Source organism: Sapajus apella, unplaced genomic scaffold (genome assembly GCF_009761245.1).
Source record: "Sapajus apella isolate SASKATOON/1434 unplaced genomic scaffold, GSC_monkey_1.0 scaffold168, whole genome shotgun sequence".
Taxonomy (NCBI): Eukaryota; Metazoa; Chordata; class Mammalia; order Primates; family Cebidae; genus Sapajus; species Sapajus apella.
The window spans coordinates 1,206,605-1,224,073 of record NW_022437108.1 but is presented as its reverse complement, the minus strand read 5'-3'; the positions used below and the strand labels follow the sequence as shown (position 1 = coordinate 1,224,073).

Here is a 17,469-nt window from a genome sequence, read left to right as displayed (position 1 = left end):
AGAGCTGGCCTGGTGGTGATGAAATCTCTGAGTACTTGCATGTTCCCAAAGGATTTTATTTTTCCTTCACTTAGGAAGCTTAGTTTGGCTGGATAGGAGATTCTGGGTTGAAAGTTCTTTTCTTAAAGGATGTTGAATATTGGCCCCCACTCTCTTCTGGCTTGTAGGGTTTCTGCTGAGAGGTCTGTCATCAGTCTGATGGGCTTCACTTCATAGGTGACTTGGCCCTTCTCTCTGGCTGCCCTTATTTTCCTTCATTTTGACATTGGAGGATCTGATGATTACGCATCTTGGAGTTGATCCTCTTGTGAAGTATCTTACTGGATTTCTCTGGTTTTCATGAATTTGAATGCTGGACTGTCTTGCTAAGTTGGAGAAGTTCTCCAGGATGATATCCAGAAGTATGTTTTCCAACCTGGTTCCATTCTCCTCGTCTCTTTCAGTTACCTCTATCAGTCATAGGTTTGGTCTTCTCGGAGGTTTTTTTGCTTTCTTTCTTTCTTCTCTAGTCCTGTCTGCATGCCTTATTTTAGGAAGATAGTCTTCAAGCTCTGATATCCTTTCTTACCCTTGATCTATGTGGCGATTGATACTTGTGTTTGCATTGTGATGTTCTTGTGTTGTTTTTCGGCTCCATCAGATCATTTATGTTCCTCTCTAAACTGGTCATTCTGGTTAACAGCTCCTGCAATGTTTTATCATGATTCTTAGCTTCCTTGCAATGAGTTAGAACATGCTTCTTTAGTTCACCAAAGTTCATTATTACCCATCTTCTGAAGCCTACTTCTGTCAATTTACGCATCTCAGCTTCAGCCCAGATCTGTGCCCTTGCTGTAGACGTGCTGTGATCATTTGGAGGAGAAGAGGCACTCTGTTTTTTTGAGTTTTCAGCATTTTTGCATTGATTCTTTCTCATTGTCATGGGTTTATCTGCCTTTAATCTTTTTTTTCTTTTCTTTTCTTTTTTTTTTTTTTTTTTTTTTGAGTCTTGCTCTGTAACCCAGGCTGGAATGCAGTGGCACAATCTGGGGTCACCATAGCCTCCACCTCCCAGGATCCAGCGATTCTCCTGCCTAGCCTCCCTGGTAGCTGGGATTACAGCCATGTGCACCACACCCGGCTCATTTTTACATTTTTAATAGAGACAGGGTTTCATCATGTTGGCCAGGCTGATCTTGAACTCCTGACCTCAGGTGATCCACCCACCTCGGCCTCCCAAGGTGCTAGGATTACAGCCATGAGCCAGTGCACCCAGCCTGCTGCTGATCTTTAAATGGGATTTTTGTGGGGTCTTTTTCAGTGATGTTGTTGTTGCTTTTGCTTTCAATTTTTTCTTTTTGCAGTCAGGTCCCTCTTCTGTAGGGCTGCTGAGGTTTGCTAGGGATCTACTCCAGACCCTATTCACCTGATTCCCTCCTGGTCCTAGAAATGCCAACAGTTAAGGCTGCAGAACAGCAAAAGTGACAGCCTGCTCCTTCCTCTGGGAGCTCTGACCCAGAGGAGCACCAATCTGATGGCAGCCAGAATCCTCCTGTATGAGGTGTCTGGCAAACCCTGTTGGGACGTCTCACCCAGTCAGGGGAAACGGGATCAGGGACCCACTTAAATAAGCAGTCTGGCTGCCCCTTGACAGGGCAGGTATGCTGCGCTGGAGGGAATTCCCCTTATCCTCATCCAGGCTGCCCTGACTCTACAGAGCCAGGAGGCAGGATTAAGACTGCTGATCCATGATACTACAGCCAGCCCTCCTCCTAGGGGCTCCTCTCAGGGATATCAGAGTTCTATCTATAAAACCCTGGCTGGGGATGCTGAAATTCCCACAGGGAGGCTCTGCCTGGTGAGGAGGAGTGGACTGGGGTCCTGCTTAAAGAGGCAGTCTGGCCACAAACTGTCCCAGTTGCTGTGTTGCACTGTGGGGAATTGCTCCTGGTTCAAAATGTCCAGTCTTAGTGGCACTGGTGGCAGGAGAAGATGGCCAACTGGAGCCACAGTGATGGCGGTTGCCCCTCTCTGCCTGGAACCTGGTTTTACTTAGGCAGTCTCCAGCCTGCTGTGCTAGTGGGTATTCCAAGCCAATGGTTTTAGCTTATAGGGTTCTGTGGGAGTGGGGCCCGCTGAAGGAGGCCACTTGGCTCCCTGGCTTCAGCCTGCTTACCACAGGAGTGGATGGATCTCCTGCCTCACTTGAGTTCCCAGAGCCAGAGTACGCAAAAACTCCTATGTCTCAGGGCCTGTTCAAGCAGCCACCCACCAGAGGAGCCACTATGAGTCTGCATAGCTCTGCACTTGAGACCCAAGGCCCTGGTGGAGCGGGCTCATGAGGGGACCTCCTTATTCACAGGTTGCAAGGATCTGTGGGAAAAGCGTGGTTTTCAGGGAAGGGTAGCACAGTCCCTAACCACTTCCCTCGGCTGAAGGAGGGAGCTCCCTTTGCCCTCTGCAGCTCCCAGGTGGACCCTCACTCCACCTTGTTTTTCCTCAGTCTCCGTGGGTCATGTCAACTGCCTAGTCAGTCCCAGTGAGAGAACCTTGGTACCTCAACTGAAGATGCAGAATTCACTTGCCATTTTCATCCTTCTTGGTGGGAGTAGCAGAGTGGATCTGTTTCTATTCAGCCATCTTGGCTTGCTCCCTTCTATATAAATTTTAGCATTAGCTTGTTCGTTTCCACAAAAGAGGCTACTGGAATTTTGACAGGGATTACACTGAAGCTGTATACCAATTTAGGGAGTATTACCATCTTAAGAATGTTAAGTCTTCTAAGGCATGAAACACAGAATGATTTTCAATTTTTGCAGGTCTTCTTTAAATTCTCTCAACAACGTTTGCGGTTTCCAATGTACATGTCTTGCACCACTCTGGTTAAATTTATTATTAATTACTTTATTATTTTATATGCCATTGCCAAATGTAATTGCTTTCTTAATTTCATTTTTGGATTGTTCATTGTTAGTATATAGAAATATGACCTATTTTTGTATGTTGAACTTGTATCTTGAAACTTTGGCAAATTCCTTTATAAGCACAGTAATTGGGTGTGTGTATTATTTAGTATACTGTAAGAAGAGTAAGTCCTCAATATAGTAGATGGGTTCTCGAAACTGCAATTTTAACAATGTATAGCAAAACTAATTTTAACATAGGCTAATTGTCATTAATAAGAATAAGGTTGCTATGGCATATTTCCAGTCACAAAAACATCACCAAACTTCTAAATAAAGACTGAAACACTTCTAATATTAAACACTGAAATAAATGGGAGCTACATATACATTTAAGAAAAATTAATGAAAACAAGGTAATTATTTACCCAATTATTCCAGTGCAGAGTCTCTGGAGCCTATCAAAGTCTACAGGCTAGAAGGTATCCCAGCAGCTCAGGGTACAAGGCAGTAACCAACTCTAGACAGGACACCACGTCATCATAGGGTACACTCAAATACATATCTACACTCTACTCATACTAGTACAATTTAGACATTAACCTAATGTGCATATCTTTGAGATGTGGGAGGAAATCAGAGTACACGGAAAAAACCCGTGCAGACATAGGAAGAATATGGGGATTCCACATATACAGTGGCCCTGGTCAGGAATTTTTTTTTTTCCTCATCAATGTTATAATGAAACAATATATTCAAGGACCTACTGTTTAAGACGTCATCTTAAAACAGAAATAGTTTCATATCTTCCTTACCAATGTGGATACTTTTTACTAGTTTTTCTTGCCTGTGTGGCACTGCAAATTCCATTCAACAATGGCAAGTGGCAAGAGTGGTGTCTTCTTCCTGATCCTAGGGGGAAAGCTTTCATTCTTTTGCCATGGAGTATGGCTGTTAGCTGTGAGATTTCCCTAGTTGTCCTTTACCAGATTAAGAAAGTTGCCTTCTGTTCCTAGCTTGTTGGCTGTGTTTATCACAAAAGGTTGGATTTTGTTAAATACTTTTTCTGCATGAACTGAGTTGATCATGGTTTATTTTCCCCTTCATTCTATTAACATGGTTGAGTGACTTTTTACTATGTCAACTACCTCTGCATTCCTGGAATAAATCCCATTTGGTGATATATAATCTTTTAAATATGTTGCTGCATTCCTAAAACGTTGTCTTGAGGAATATTACATCTATATTCATAAGGGCTATTGGTCTGAAGCTTTCATTTCTTGTGTTGTCTTTATGTGGCATTAGTAACAGTGTTAACCTGGTTTCATAAAACGAGTTAGGGCAGGTCTACTAGTGACAAACTCATTCAGTTACTGTTTATCAGGGAATGTATTAATTTCTCTTTCTTTCATGAAGGACAGCTTTGCCAGATATAGAATTCTTGGTTAACAGGGCTAAAAAAAATTCTTTCAGCACACTGAGTGTGTCATCTCATTGCCAAGTGGATTCCATCATTTCCATGAGAAATCAGTAGTTAACCATACTAAGGATCCCTTATATGTGAAACTTTGCTTCTCCTTTGCTTTCACAAAGCCCTTATTCCCCAGAGATCTCTATTTCAGGCCTTTCTCTCTAAGCTTCTTGGTTAGTCTACTATTTACCCCAACTGTTTTCCCTTTCCCTGGGAAATAACGACTAAGCACATTTGCCTTTGGAAAAACAAATCCCTGAGGTGGCCTCCTCACTCCAGGAGAATTCTGAATTAGGCAAAAATAAAAACAAATCATCTGACCCAGTCCTTTAGGGAGCCACCAGACAGGGCACAACAGACAATTACAATTCTTTGAGTATATGGTCTGTTCTGCTGCCTCCAGAATTAGTATCTGTACCAGGAATACAGGCTGTTGTCTTCAAGGCTGCTGTTGAGGTGGAGAGTGGGGGATGAGGCCAAGATAAGTTAAAATGCCACAAAACTCTCTTATTGATATTCAGTTAATTTTACTTGATTAAGCATTTCCTTGATTTAAATGGCCTTTTGATTACTTTCCAAAGTTCTCAAAAAGCTGGTTCTCACAGTTGTTGCCAATTAACTATATTGTAGAAGTATGAACTTTGGTGGTTCCCTACCACATAATTTTAATTGACATGATTTAGGATTTCTGTTTTATCAATAAGAAATCTTTATAATTATAGTGAATAATAAATTTAGCATTATTCCTGCCATTTTATTTTTAAAAACAGCTTTGAGATAGAATGCATATACCATATAATCCATCCATCTAAAGTGTATGTTTTTGAGTATATACACAAGGCTATGGAGCTACCACTACCTAACTTTAGAACATTTTTCTCCTCCTGAATAAAACCCTGTACCCATTTACAGTCAATCCTGACTCCATTCCTTCTGATCTCATCTCTACACACCACTAATCCACTACCTCTATAAAGTTTTTGTTTGAATATGTCTTCAATTCTTGAGGGTATATATCCAAGAGTAGAATTACTAGATCATACGAATATCCTATGTTTAACTTTTTGAGGAACTGTCAAACTGTTTTCCCAAGCAGATGCACCACTTCACATTCCCACTATCAAAATACGAAGTTTCCAATTTCTCCACATTCCCCTTACTGTCTTTTTAAATATACTCATCCAGCTGGGCGCCATGGCTCATACCTGTAATGTTAACACTTTGGGCAGCCAAGAAGGAAAGATTGCTTGAGCCCAGGAGTTTGAGATCAGCTTGGGCAAAACGATAAGATCCTCAATCTCTATACACAAATTTTTTTTTTTTTTTTTTTTTAGTTAGCCAGGTATGGTGGTACATGCCTGTAGTCCTCCTAGCTTATTGGGAGGCTGAGGCAGGTAGATTGCTTAAGCCAAATTTGAGATTGTAGTGAACTATGATGGCAACACTGCACTCCAGCCTGGCTAACAGAGTGAAACCCTACCTCTACAATATATATGTGCCATATACATATACACACACATGTGTATGTGTGTGTGTGTGTGTGTGTGTGTGTGTGTGTATTCCACTCATCCTAGTAGTTATAAAGCAGAGTCCCATTATGGACTTGATTTAGATTTCAGGTACATATACATGTGTGTGCTGTGTGGTGTGTGTGTGTGTGTGTGTGTGTGTGTGTGTGTGTTATTCCACTCATCCTAGTTGTTGTAAAGCAGAATCCCATTATGGATTTGATTTAGATTTCTGTGAAGACTAATTAGATTGTCTTTTTAAGAACATACTGCTCGTTTGTATGCCTTCTTTGGAGAAATGTTGATTCCTTCTTTGGAGAAATGTTTATTCCTTTGCCCCTTTGTTACTGAGTTGTATTTTTGATATTGGGATGTAAGAATTCTTTATATATTCTGGATATAAATCCTTCATTAGCAATATCTCTTACAAATATCTTCTCCCATTCTGTAGGTTACCTTTTCACTTTCTTGATGAGATCTTTGAACAATTTTAATTTCGATTTAATCCAATTTATGTTTTTATTGCTTGCCATTTTATTTTGTAATTTCTGTTTAGCAAGATCTTTTTTTTTTCTTTTTAATTTCATTTATTGATGAAATCTTTTATGATGTCTTCTTTAAGTTGCTCTCAACCAACAGTTCACAATTTTAACAACTATAAATAAGGACATTTTAATTTTTTCCCTTGTGATTCTATTTCCCCCTCAATCTTACAAAATGGACTACAATATCCAGTTTAATATAAAATTGAAATGGTATTGGCAGATATATTCTGTCTCAAAAGGGAATGCTTTCAATAGTTCATCACTAAGTATGATATGTTCTCTGAAGTTTGGGTTGATATCTTTTACAGATTGAGCAGGTTTCCCTCAATAATCTTACTCTGTTAAAGAGGTTCTTCTGTTGGACAGATGTATGGTTTTTTTCTAAGTCTATTGAGAATATTAGAATTTTTCTTCATAAAAATTTTCTATTAATGTGGTGAATTATACTGATTCATTTGCAAATAGTCAACCAATCTTATGTTTCAATAATTATAAAATGGGATTTTCTTCAAGGATATAAACTATGCCGAGAATGACAAAATATTGGTCATTGCCATATTTTAAAAACAGGAACACTTATGTATTTGGCTATTTCCTTTGAAAATATTCTTAGTGCGGTTCTAAATTCTCATACAGCATTTAATATGTGATAAGCACTTTACATGAATCTATTTAATTTTCATAATAAGCCTGCAAGGTAGGTAACCATTTTAAAGACGTGGAAACTGAGACATTAACAGGTTAAGAAGCTTGCTCAAGGTTACAGGACATAGATGAATTCAAACCTAGTGTATTTAGATCTAGAGTCTAATAGAAAATGTCTGTCTTGTTCTTAAAAACAAAAAGGAAGAGTTATTAGGAGAAAAACAGGGTTCTTTTGATAGCAAGAGACATTTTATATGCTAGAATAAAGAGACTGATCACACCCTGAAATTTCACTTTTAAAAGAATTGAGTCAAACCTATACCCGAAGTATCTGAATATAAATTATTTTTCAAATTCTTGCTTCCTACTCCTCTCAACATAAACAGGACTTGGCTACTTGCTCACCCAGCAGGAACAAGAAAAGGACACACTGAGGGTCAAAGTAATTATCACACAGCATAAAGCAATATTTGCATTTTGGTAACATCATACGGAATAAGATGCAGCATGATAAAACTGGAGAGTTAGGCAAGAAAGAAGTACAGGGAAAAGGGACAGCCTTTTCTGAGTTAATCATCACTATCATCATCAATACTTTTAAATGACTTTAAATGAAAAACATGTTGTCACTGAATATGGACACTGGAGACACAGAGTTCATTTGAATTCTACCAATTAACAGCTATGACGTTTTAGTCAGGTTAGTCCTCTGAACCTCAGTTTTGCCATCTCTAAAATAAGCAGGATGATGTTAACCTCCCAGAATTATAAGCAATCAATGAGAAAATGGTTGAAAAATATGTTACTCAGACAAAAATCAAATAAATGTTAGTCCTCTTTACTGCTGAAATGTTATAAAGGCCCAAATACAATCTATATTCAGATATAAATGTACAAACATCATGTACCAAGACAATTATACTTGGTACCTTGATTATCGACATTTTTTTCTTTATTTTCTAATCTATCCTAAACTTTCCAACACTTTATTTTTTGATTGTTAATAATGATTATTTTAAAAGCTTACTGATGCTCCTTTTTCCATATACTTCAAGGCAGCTACATTACACATAATATTTAGCAACTAGGAAGTTACTCAGTAGTTTAAAACTAGTAGAAAGTTAAAACTACAACTTTTATTTTGTATTCTTCATTTTATTTTTGGAATAACCAATATAGTATCAGGATATTAATATTACATTAAAATATATCTTGATTACTTTTTTTCTCATAATTTCATCTACAGTACACCGTAATGTAAGCCTTTATTACCGCATGCCTGGATCAGTAAAATAACCTGCTATTCACCATCTTCTCAACCTTCTAATATTACTAGCAATGCACAGATGGCAAATTTTTCCAAATGACCAATTTGCTGATGTTATTCCTTTTACAGTATAGTGGTTCCTTTCCAAGGGATCTTGTAACTAGCTAACCAGCATTCAACACTCCTTATTTCGACCCTTTTATACTTTTTCAACTCTACATTCTTTGACATCATCATCTATATTGTATACGTTTGGACTTTTAGACTCCAGTTAGAGACATTTTAAGATTTTTTCCTTTCCTAAGATTTTTGAGACATTTTCACCATTTAGGGTACTGCCACTAGGGGGCAGTAGAGCTTGAGTAACATCAGCACATAGTCAGAAGGTAGAGTTAAGAGGAAGCTAATTCTTTTACAAAAACAGGTTTCAACTAAAAAAGATAAGGAGACACTGAACAAGTTTACAAATGTATATACTATCTACCATTTGCGCTAGGATATCCCCTGGAGAGCTCGAACTGACTTACTATAGCCACAGGCACATCACCTCTATCTGCTATTTCAGTCAAGGATATCTGCATACATGCTATATGCTCTAGGGTTGGGGTCACCATCAATTTCTTCCTGTCTCCCTCCCTCACATCGGGACATCCACAGAATCTATTTCGGATAAGTTTCTCCAATCCATCTCTTTCAATACATGCCTGTGCCAAAACATTCTGGCATTTAACTTTGATCTTTACTGAACGTTGTTCAATAAAGATCAACTTGAACTACTATTCAGCTACTGTTGAACTACCTCACATGAATAACTTACTCCATGTGAGGAAGTGTGGATCTTTAGTAAATCATCATTCTTTGTTAGCCTAAGTTATCCTCATTTGTAAGATGAGGGAATAAAAAGCAGCTAAACTTTTAGGGTCTTCTAACTATAAGATTTCACGATTTTAAATTCCTATAAACAGTAGGCATATCAAATGGTTAGGTAACAGCTTACTGAAATGTAAATTCCTCCCCTAAAACCACGTGAATCAGATTCAATAGACTGAAGGGTCACGAATCTACCTTTTAAAAATGATTCCAGATTATTCTGATGAAGGATCTGATCTGATGATGAACTACAGTTTGAAAAGCACTACCATGTTTTATGATTTGATTCATGTTAAGACAATAATTATTATCAATTCAAACAATAATTAGTATTCTTTGAGTTCTTTCTTATGGACTAAGCCAGCAGATTTTAGAGTATGATCTGGCCCCAGGGGTCAGAGAGTGTCATTAGAAGGTATTCAAGATCAAAACTTTTTAATTCGCATTCTCTTACATGCACACAGTACAGCTGAGGCTACATGACATGTAATATTAAAACAGATTGAATACAGAAGTAGCTGTGAGAATTCAGCTCCCTTTATTAATCTGGACATTAATTTTCAAAAAGTTAAAATAATGTGACTCTTCTCACTAATTTTTTGTTTGGAAAAGCTGTTTATATAAAAATATGTTGGCCGGGCGCGGTGGCTCAAGCCTGTAATCCCGGCACTTTGGGAGGCCGAGGCGGGTGGATCACGAGGTCAAGAGATCGAGACCATCCTGGTCAACATGGTGAAACCCCGTCTCTACTAAAACTACAAAAAATTAGCTGGGCATGGTGGCGCGTGCCTGTAGTCCCAGCTACTCAGGAGGCTGAGGCAGGAGAATTGCCTGAACCCAGGAGGCGGAGGTTGCGGTGAGCCGAGATCGCGCCATTGCACTCCAGCCTGGGTAACAAGAGCGAAACTCCGTCTCAAAAAAAAAAAAAAAAAAAATATGTTATTCATGTGAACAAATAATAATTTTATATTATTTCTAAATGTTTGATAAATTTTCTAAAGAATTTCTTACTTTTCATTTCTAACATGATAAATGTTAATAAATATATCCAAATAACAAAGGATATTTGAGGTCCTCAATAACTTTTACAAATGTAAAAACCTAAAAGTCTGAGAACTGCTTCCATACTAACAGAACACTCTGGAGTCCTCACTAACTTTTATGACCATAAAAACAAAACCAAAAAAAATCTGAGAATTGCTTTACACACGTTATCAAAGCCTGTCTCAAGAGCGTCAACAACACCCCCACAGTCCCCTGTACAAAACCTAAACTGACTTACATGCATCTGAGCACAGTCCTACTTTAAAATTTTTGAAATTGCCTTACTCTATTTTTTATCCAACGATATCACAGCTCCATTAAAGCAAAATATGCAAATATATAAACCAAAGAAAAATATTTTCCTAATTCTATTGCCAAATATACTCTCCCAGACACATACTCATGCTTCTGTGTCTTCTTTTAGTCTTATATTCTCTGTACACAATGTGAATTTTTAAGAGTATCTTTAGTTACTCTACATAGTCACCCTCTGTAACCATGGGTTCAGCATCCATGAAGTCAACCAACTGTGGATCAAAAATATTTGTGGGAAAAAAAATGGGGTATTGTGTCTATTGAAAACATACATATTTTTCCTTGTCATTATTGCCTAAACAATATAGTATAACAACCTTACATAGCATATGCATTGCATTACATATTGTAAGTAATCTAGAGACAATTCAAAATATATGGGAGAGGTGTATAGGTATATGCAAATACTGCACCATTTTTTATCAGGGACTTGAACATCCCTGGATTTGGTATTGCAGGGGTTCCTAGAACCATATGAGGGATGACTATACATAAAATGTGTGATTTATCCATTTTCACTTTATACATCGTAAGCATATGCCCATTTTACATATTCTTCTGAAAATATTATATGTCATAATTTACTTAATCATCTCATTATTAGTTACCTGATTTTTTTTTTTTTTTTTTTTTGACGGAGTCTCGCTCTGCTGCCCAGGCTGGAGTGCAATGGCACGATCTCGGCTCACTGCAACCTCCGCCTCTCGGGTTCAAGTGATTCTCCTACCTCAGCCTCCAGAGTACCTGAGAATACAGGTGCCCGCCCCAGCTTTTTTTTTGTTTTGAGACAGAGTCTGGCTCTTTCACCAGGCGCCAGGGTGGAGTGCAATGGCGTGATCTCGGCTCACCACAACCTCCGCCTCCCTGGTTCAAGCAATTCTCCTGCCTCAGCCTCCTGAGTAGCTGGGACTACAGGCGCACACCACCATGGTCAGCTAATTTTTGTATTTTTAGTAGAGACAGGGTTTCACCATGTTGGTCAGGATGGTCTCGATCTCTTGCCCTCGTGATCCACCCACCTCGGCCTCCCAAAGTGCTGGGATTATAGGTGTGAGCCACCATGCCCAGGGTTTCACCAGGTTGGCCAGGCTGGTCTCAAACTCCTTACCTCAGGTGATCCACCTGCCTCGGCCTCCCAAAGTGCTGGGATTACAGGCATGAGCCACTGTGCCCAGTCAGTTACCTGAACTTTTATCCTAGTTTTTGCTCTTATGAATACCGATACAATGAACACTCATAGATTACTTGAATTTTGCTCCTAATCACAAAAATTCTGTCTTAGCACAATACCCGAGGCATAGTAAGAGCTCACTAAAGATCCGCCTTTTTTTGTTTTATTTTTATTATCATCGTCATTATTATAAGCAGTCTTTCCAGACTGCCCTAGTCATACGTAAGTTTATCCTCCCTGGAATTTAGCTAATACTTATCTGTACCTTTCTTTTGCTACTTCGCACACTGCCTCATGAAAGGATTATTTATATACATCATTTATGTCTCTTAATATATTGTAAATTTGAGAAGGTTAGAAATTATGTTCTATACACTTTTATATGCTGATAAGTATTTAAATGTGTTGAATGAATTCCTTAAGATCACAAATAACCAAATATTTTTTTTACAGCATATGAATGGGTATAAAAAGTATTTAAAAACCAGATTTAACATTAGATTTCACCTCAAAGTTTTGTCAGAATCCTGTAACATTTGTTAAAACTTATGTCTTTCCCTGCCTCTCCTCTGTTCAACTTAGGTCTCCTATCCATGGTCAGGCCCTCTGTCAATTCCTTTTTTTTTTGCCTTTTTTTTTTTCGGAGTTTCGCTCTTGTTACCCAGGCTTGAGTGCAATGGCGCGATCTCGGCTCACCGCAACCTCCGCCTCCTGGGTTCAGGCAATTCTCCTGCCTCAGCCTCCTGAGTAGCTGGAATTACAGGCACGCGCCGCCATGCCCAGCTAATTTTTTGTAGTTTTAATAGAGACGGGGTTTCACCGTGTTGACCAGGATGGTCTCGATCTCTTGACCTCGTGATCCACCCGCCTCAGCCTCCCAAAGTGCTGGGATTATAGGCGTGAGCCACCGCGCCCGGCAGGCCCTCTGTCAATTCTAACATAAAAATTTACTCTATGTCAATTCTTGTACCAATGTAAATTTAACATACACCTGTGTGTTTTTTATCTATATCTAAATTTATATATAAATATCCATGAAGGATTGGTTCCAGGGTCCCCATAGATACCTAAATCTGCAAATGCTTGAGTCCCTTAAGTAAAAAGGCATAGTACACTTGACCCTTCCTATCTGCAGGCTTTGCATGTGGAACCCACAGATACAGAGGGCTGACTCTGACTGCAGACACACAAATACACACCCCCCCCCATCCTCTCATTCCTCTCCCTGTCCCATTTCAGAATATCTTCTTGATGGTCAATTACTGTTAAAGATAGGACGTCTGTTAGCCACTACTGATTACCACTGGACACTGAAACTGATGTCCAAGCTGATATTCAAGCTGCTAATACTGCGGACAGAGGCCCAGCTACATACAGTGAAAAACTATGAGTTCCCATGTTGCTCTTTCAGCGCTCTCTCCTCTCCTATTCCTACCCCCACACAAACTGCAGCTCAATGACCATCTATTCTACAAGTCTAATTCCTTTATCTTCATCCTTCTGCACAAAAATCCGGTCCCATGATTAGAACTTTATCACCTATCTTGCTTTTCTTAGTCCTCTTTGCCAAACTATGGATTCTTTCCACCCAAATTGCAGCAGCAAAGTTCTGACTCATAGCGACTCCTTTTCCAAATTAAATCTGCCTGTCAAAACGTTCAAGCAACCACATGTATTCTCACAGTTCTTCATCACATAGAGTTTATACAGAATCCTACTAATTAATTTGAGAACACATATCCACAGTTTAAAATATATGCTAGTTCTGGCTTTGCCTATAGGAAGTTTCCCGCATCGCACTGCTTGGAGAAAAATCAAGTATCTTTAGTTTTAATTCATCTTGAGTCAGGTCCTAAAAGCATTATCTTCACCACCTGTATTATGAAACCTGGGCAAACCATCATGCCTTGAGCCTGAATTCTAATTTATGATAGTAATATGCAATTTGTTTCTCCCTTTTTAAAAGGCCAAAGAAATCTTAGTGATAAGAACCACAAAGCTCACAATCCAACCTCATTTAATTCTTCCACAAATTTTTACTGGACACCTACCACGTGCAGAAAACTAAAAACAAAAATCCTTGCTAAATTTATTTTCTAGTAGGAGAAAGATAATGTGTAAACATATAAACAGTTGAAATATACAGTACTTTAGATGATGGTTAAGTGTATCGGTAAAAAATTAAGTTGGGAAAAGAGAGGGCTGAAGTGGAGGTTATTATTTTATTAAGGCCTCGACAATTTTTGCTTCCAGCCATGATTGAGTAACTAGTATCATACTGTCCTTTCTGTTACAAGCAACTTAGAAATTCTTAAGTATATGAATTTTTTTTCACGTATGGACAACTTTCAGCACAGGACTGAAATCCCTAAGAAAAAGAAAGCAAGTGAAATAAGTCCTATGACTGTCTCACCTTTTGTACCTGAAGGCACTTTCCAGATAGCAACATATGGGGGAAGGGAAGTGGCCAAAACAGTGTAAGTCTGAGCTAAGAAAAAGTTAAAATTAGTGAGGCAGAGTGGCAGAGTGAAAAGACGTATGCAGAGAAGGTCTACAAATCTTCAGAGGGGCCCCACTGAGTCTCTGGCCATATCAATCTGCTGAATGAGCAGGCAAGAACCTCCAAATCTGAGGAAAAAATAACTATCAAGGACTGTAAGCTGAACAAGTACTGGAGCTTTCATAAATCTGGAAAATGTCTGTATTTCAGCTGTTATATTTGAGAATACTTACTGAACATCCTAGTCATTCCATAGAGAGTTCACAAATGACATACCTCAGAAGGAGGAACAACAGAGCCCTAGGATTAAAGGTTACTCTACATCAAACTAACAAAGTTTAAAACCACATTTTCAAAGACAAAAGCAGACCTACAAGTTTAAATAATGCATTACAGAATTAAATTCTAAATTCTCTTAAAGAAAACAATAAAACACGTAGAACAATGTAGCATTCATATTGTCCAATATATGAAAAAAAATAAAATACTAATAACAAAATTACTAAGCATGAAAAGCAGAAAATATAAGCCATACTCAGGATAAAAATCAGCCAAAAAGCAGGAAATGGAATGACAGATATAATGGATGTCAAGACAATTCATAAACATATTAAATTTAAAAAAAATGAAAACATGAACAGAATTTAAAAAACAACAAGAAGAAACTGAAACTGTAAAACCAACCAAATGGGACTCCTAGAAATGACAAAATTAACCCATGAAATAAAAACATCACTGGATGATTTTTAAAGCAAATCAGATACAATAGAAAAAAGATCACACAGTACACAGAACTATCTAAACTAGAGAGAAAAAAGACTGAGCTATGGGACAATAGAAAATGTTCTGTATTAAGCACAACTGGAATCAGGGAATAGAAGAGAAATAGACTGAGGCAGAAAAAACTTTTCAAAGAAGCAATGGCCAAAATTTTTCCAAATTTTGGGGAAAACATAAACTCACAGATTCAAGAAGCTAAATGAATATCAAGCAGGATAAACACAAAGAAATCCATACCAAGAAGAGATCCTGACCTGCCTGGGCAACACAGTGATACAGGAGGTAGAAACAGATAGTAAGGATAACAAAGTCCTCGGTAAGGTTTCCTTTTAATGAAAAAGCAGCCCCAAAATAATTTCTTTTCTAACAAAAAGCAGCCGGACAAATTAAGCTGCAGGCATAGATAAGCAAGCTGAAAGCTTGCACAGGTAAACTGGCAGCTGTGCCAATAGGGAAAAAAGGCTGCCTGGTGGACAGGCACGTTCAACATGGAGGTTCCCTCTTCCCTTTTCTTTGTTACCACGTGTGCAGTAAAAAGGGAGGCAACATGGCGCCAGCCAGTTGCCTATTTATTATCTATATAATAAAAGGTTAGGGTGGGAAAGCCAGCTTCTTCATGCGCCATGCGAACAGCACACCTGGTCCAACCAATCTCTGGGGCCCTATGTAAATCAGATACCTCCTTCTCAAGCTTGTCTATAAAACCCCATGCATTTCTCCAAGAAACCAGAAGACCCACTTGAGCACCTGTCTCCTTCTGCAGGGAAGAGCTATTCTCTTTTCTCTTTCTTTTGACTATTAAACCTCCGGTCTTAAACTCACTTCTTTTGGGTGTCCATGTCCTTGGTTTTCTTGGCATGAGGTAACAACCCCTGGGTATTTACCCCAGACAACTACATCACTTCAACAGTCAGATCAAGCCTCTAAAAAAATTTTAAAAAGTAGCTGAGCATGGTGGCATGTCTGTAGTCCCAGCCACTCAGGAGGCTGGAGTGGGAGAATCAGTTGAGCCAGAGAGGTTGAGGCTACATTGAGCTGGGATCATGCCACTGCACTCCAGCCTGGGCGACCAAGTGAGACAAAAAAGAAAAAAGGGAAGGGGGAAGGGGAAAGGGGAAAGGGAAAAGGGAAAAACAAACCCCCCAAAAAAATACCAAGGCATATTATAACAAAATTACTTAAAACCATGATATGAATATACACATATATGTGTGTGCGTGTGTGTGTGTGCGTGTGTGTAGCAGAAAAGAAAAAATATCAGATACAGTTAAAAAAAAAAGTGTGTTGTTGTCTGCTGATCAAAAACAACCTACCAAAGCCATTAAAACAAAAGAATAACATGTTTAAAAGATGAAAGAAACGAAAAAAATGTCATAACAGAACTCTACATCCATTAAAAATTTCATTCAAAAATAAAGGTTAAACAGACATTTTCAGGCAAATAAATGCTAAGAAGACCTATTGCCAGTAGACCTGAACTATTAAAAACATTAAAGGAGGTTATTCGGGTGAAAGAAAACAACCCCACATAAAAATTCAGAACTACAAGAAGTAGCAAAGAACATAACGAATAGTTTCTTAAATTATTAAAAAGATAACTGAATGATTGGAACAAAATTTAAAATACTGTGGGATCTGTAACATGAATAAGTAAAATATATGATAACAATAACACAAAAGGCAGAAGAAAGGAAGATGGAAGCATACTGTTATAAGGTTCTACAACTGGAATTGAAATATTACAAAATTATTTGAAGGCATACTGTGATGTCAAAAATACATATTTGAAACTGAGCAAGCACTAAAAATAAAAAGTGGTAGAGGTAATATATCAAAGAAGAAACGAATGTCCAAACTACTTGAAAAAAGGAGATTCAATTATATAATTGTAATCGTTAACACATTAAAGAGACGCAGTTAAAGTTTAAAAGGAAAAGGGAAAAGATATGAAAAAACAAATTTTAAAAAATAGAAATAGTGCAATTAATATTACACAGAGTAGGTTTTAGGATAAAGAGAATTGGAAGAAGATATGAAGAAGGAAAATTGATAATGGGAAAGAGATCCATTTTTCAACACTATATGCTTCTAAATTTGTATACATCTAATAATGTTTCTAAATTTGAAGAAAAAACCTGAAGGGAGAAACTTTTTAAAACATAATGAAATTTGAAAATATGGACATTCTTTTTAAAGAAACAAACAAAACAGTACCAGATAGAAAATATTATAGATTGACCATTATAAAAGATTCTAACACTATTCTAACAACATAGAACTAACTGACACAGAAAGTACACCTATAATAAGCACAATATAAATGCATTTCAAGTACAGCTAGTGCTCGACTTACGACCACGATTGGTTCCAACAGACGGGTCGTAACATGATTTGGTCGTAAGTTGAGTATGTATGTACCGAGTCTGGGATAACAGTTGAAATGGTGCACGCGGAGACAGTACTGCTGCCAG

At 38.1% G+C, this 17,469-nt stretch overlaps 1 protein-coding gene across 3 annotated transcripts in view; it reads right to left on the bottom strand.

Moving 5' to 3' along the window:
* Window positions 1-17,469, bottom strand: part of SCAPER (S-phase cyclin A associated protein in the ER) — a 537,506-nt gene that overhangs the window by 284,999 nt on the left and 235,038 nt on the right. The gene's annotated exons all lie outside the window — the stretch shown is intronic.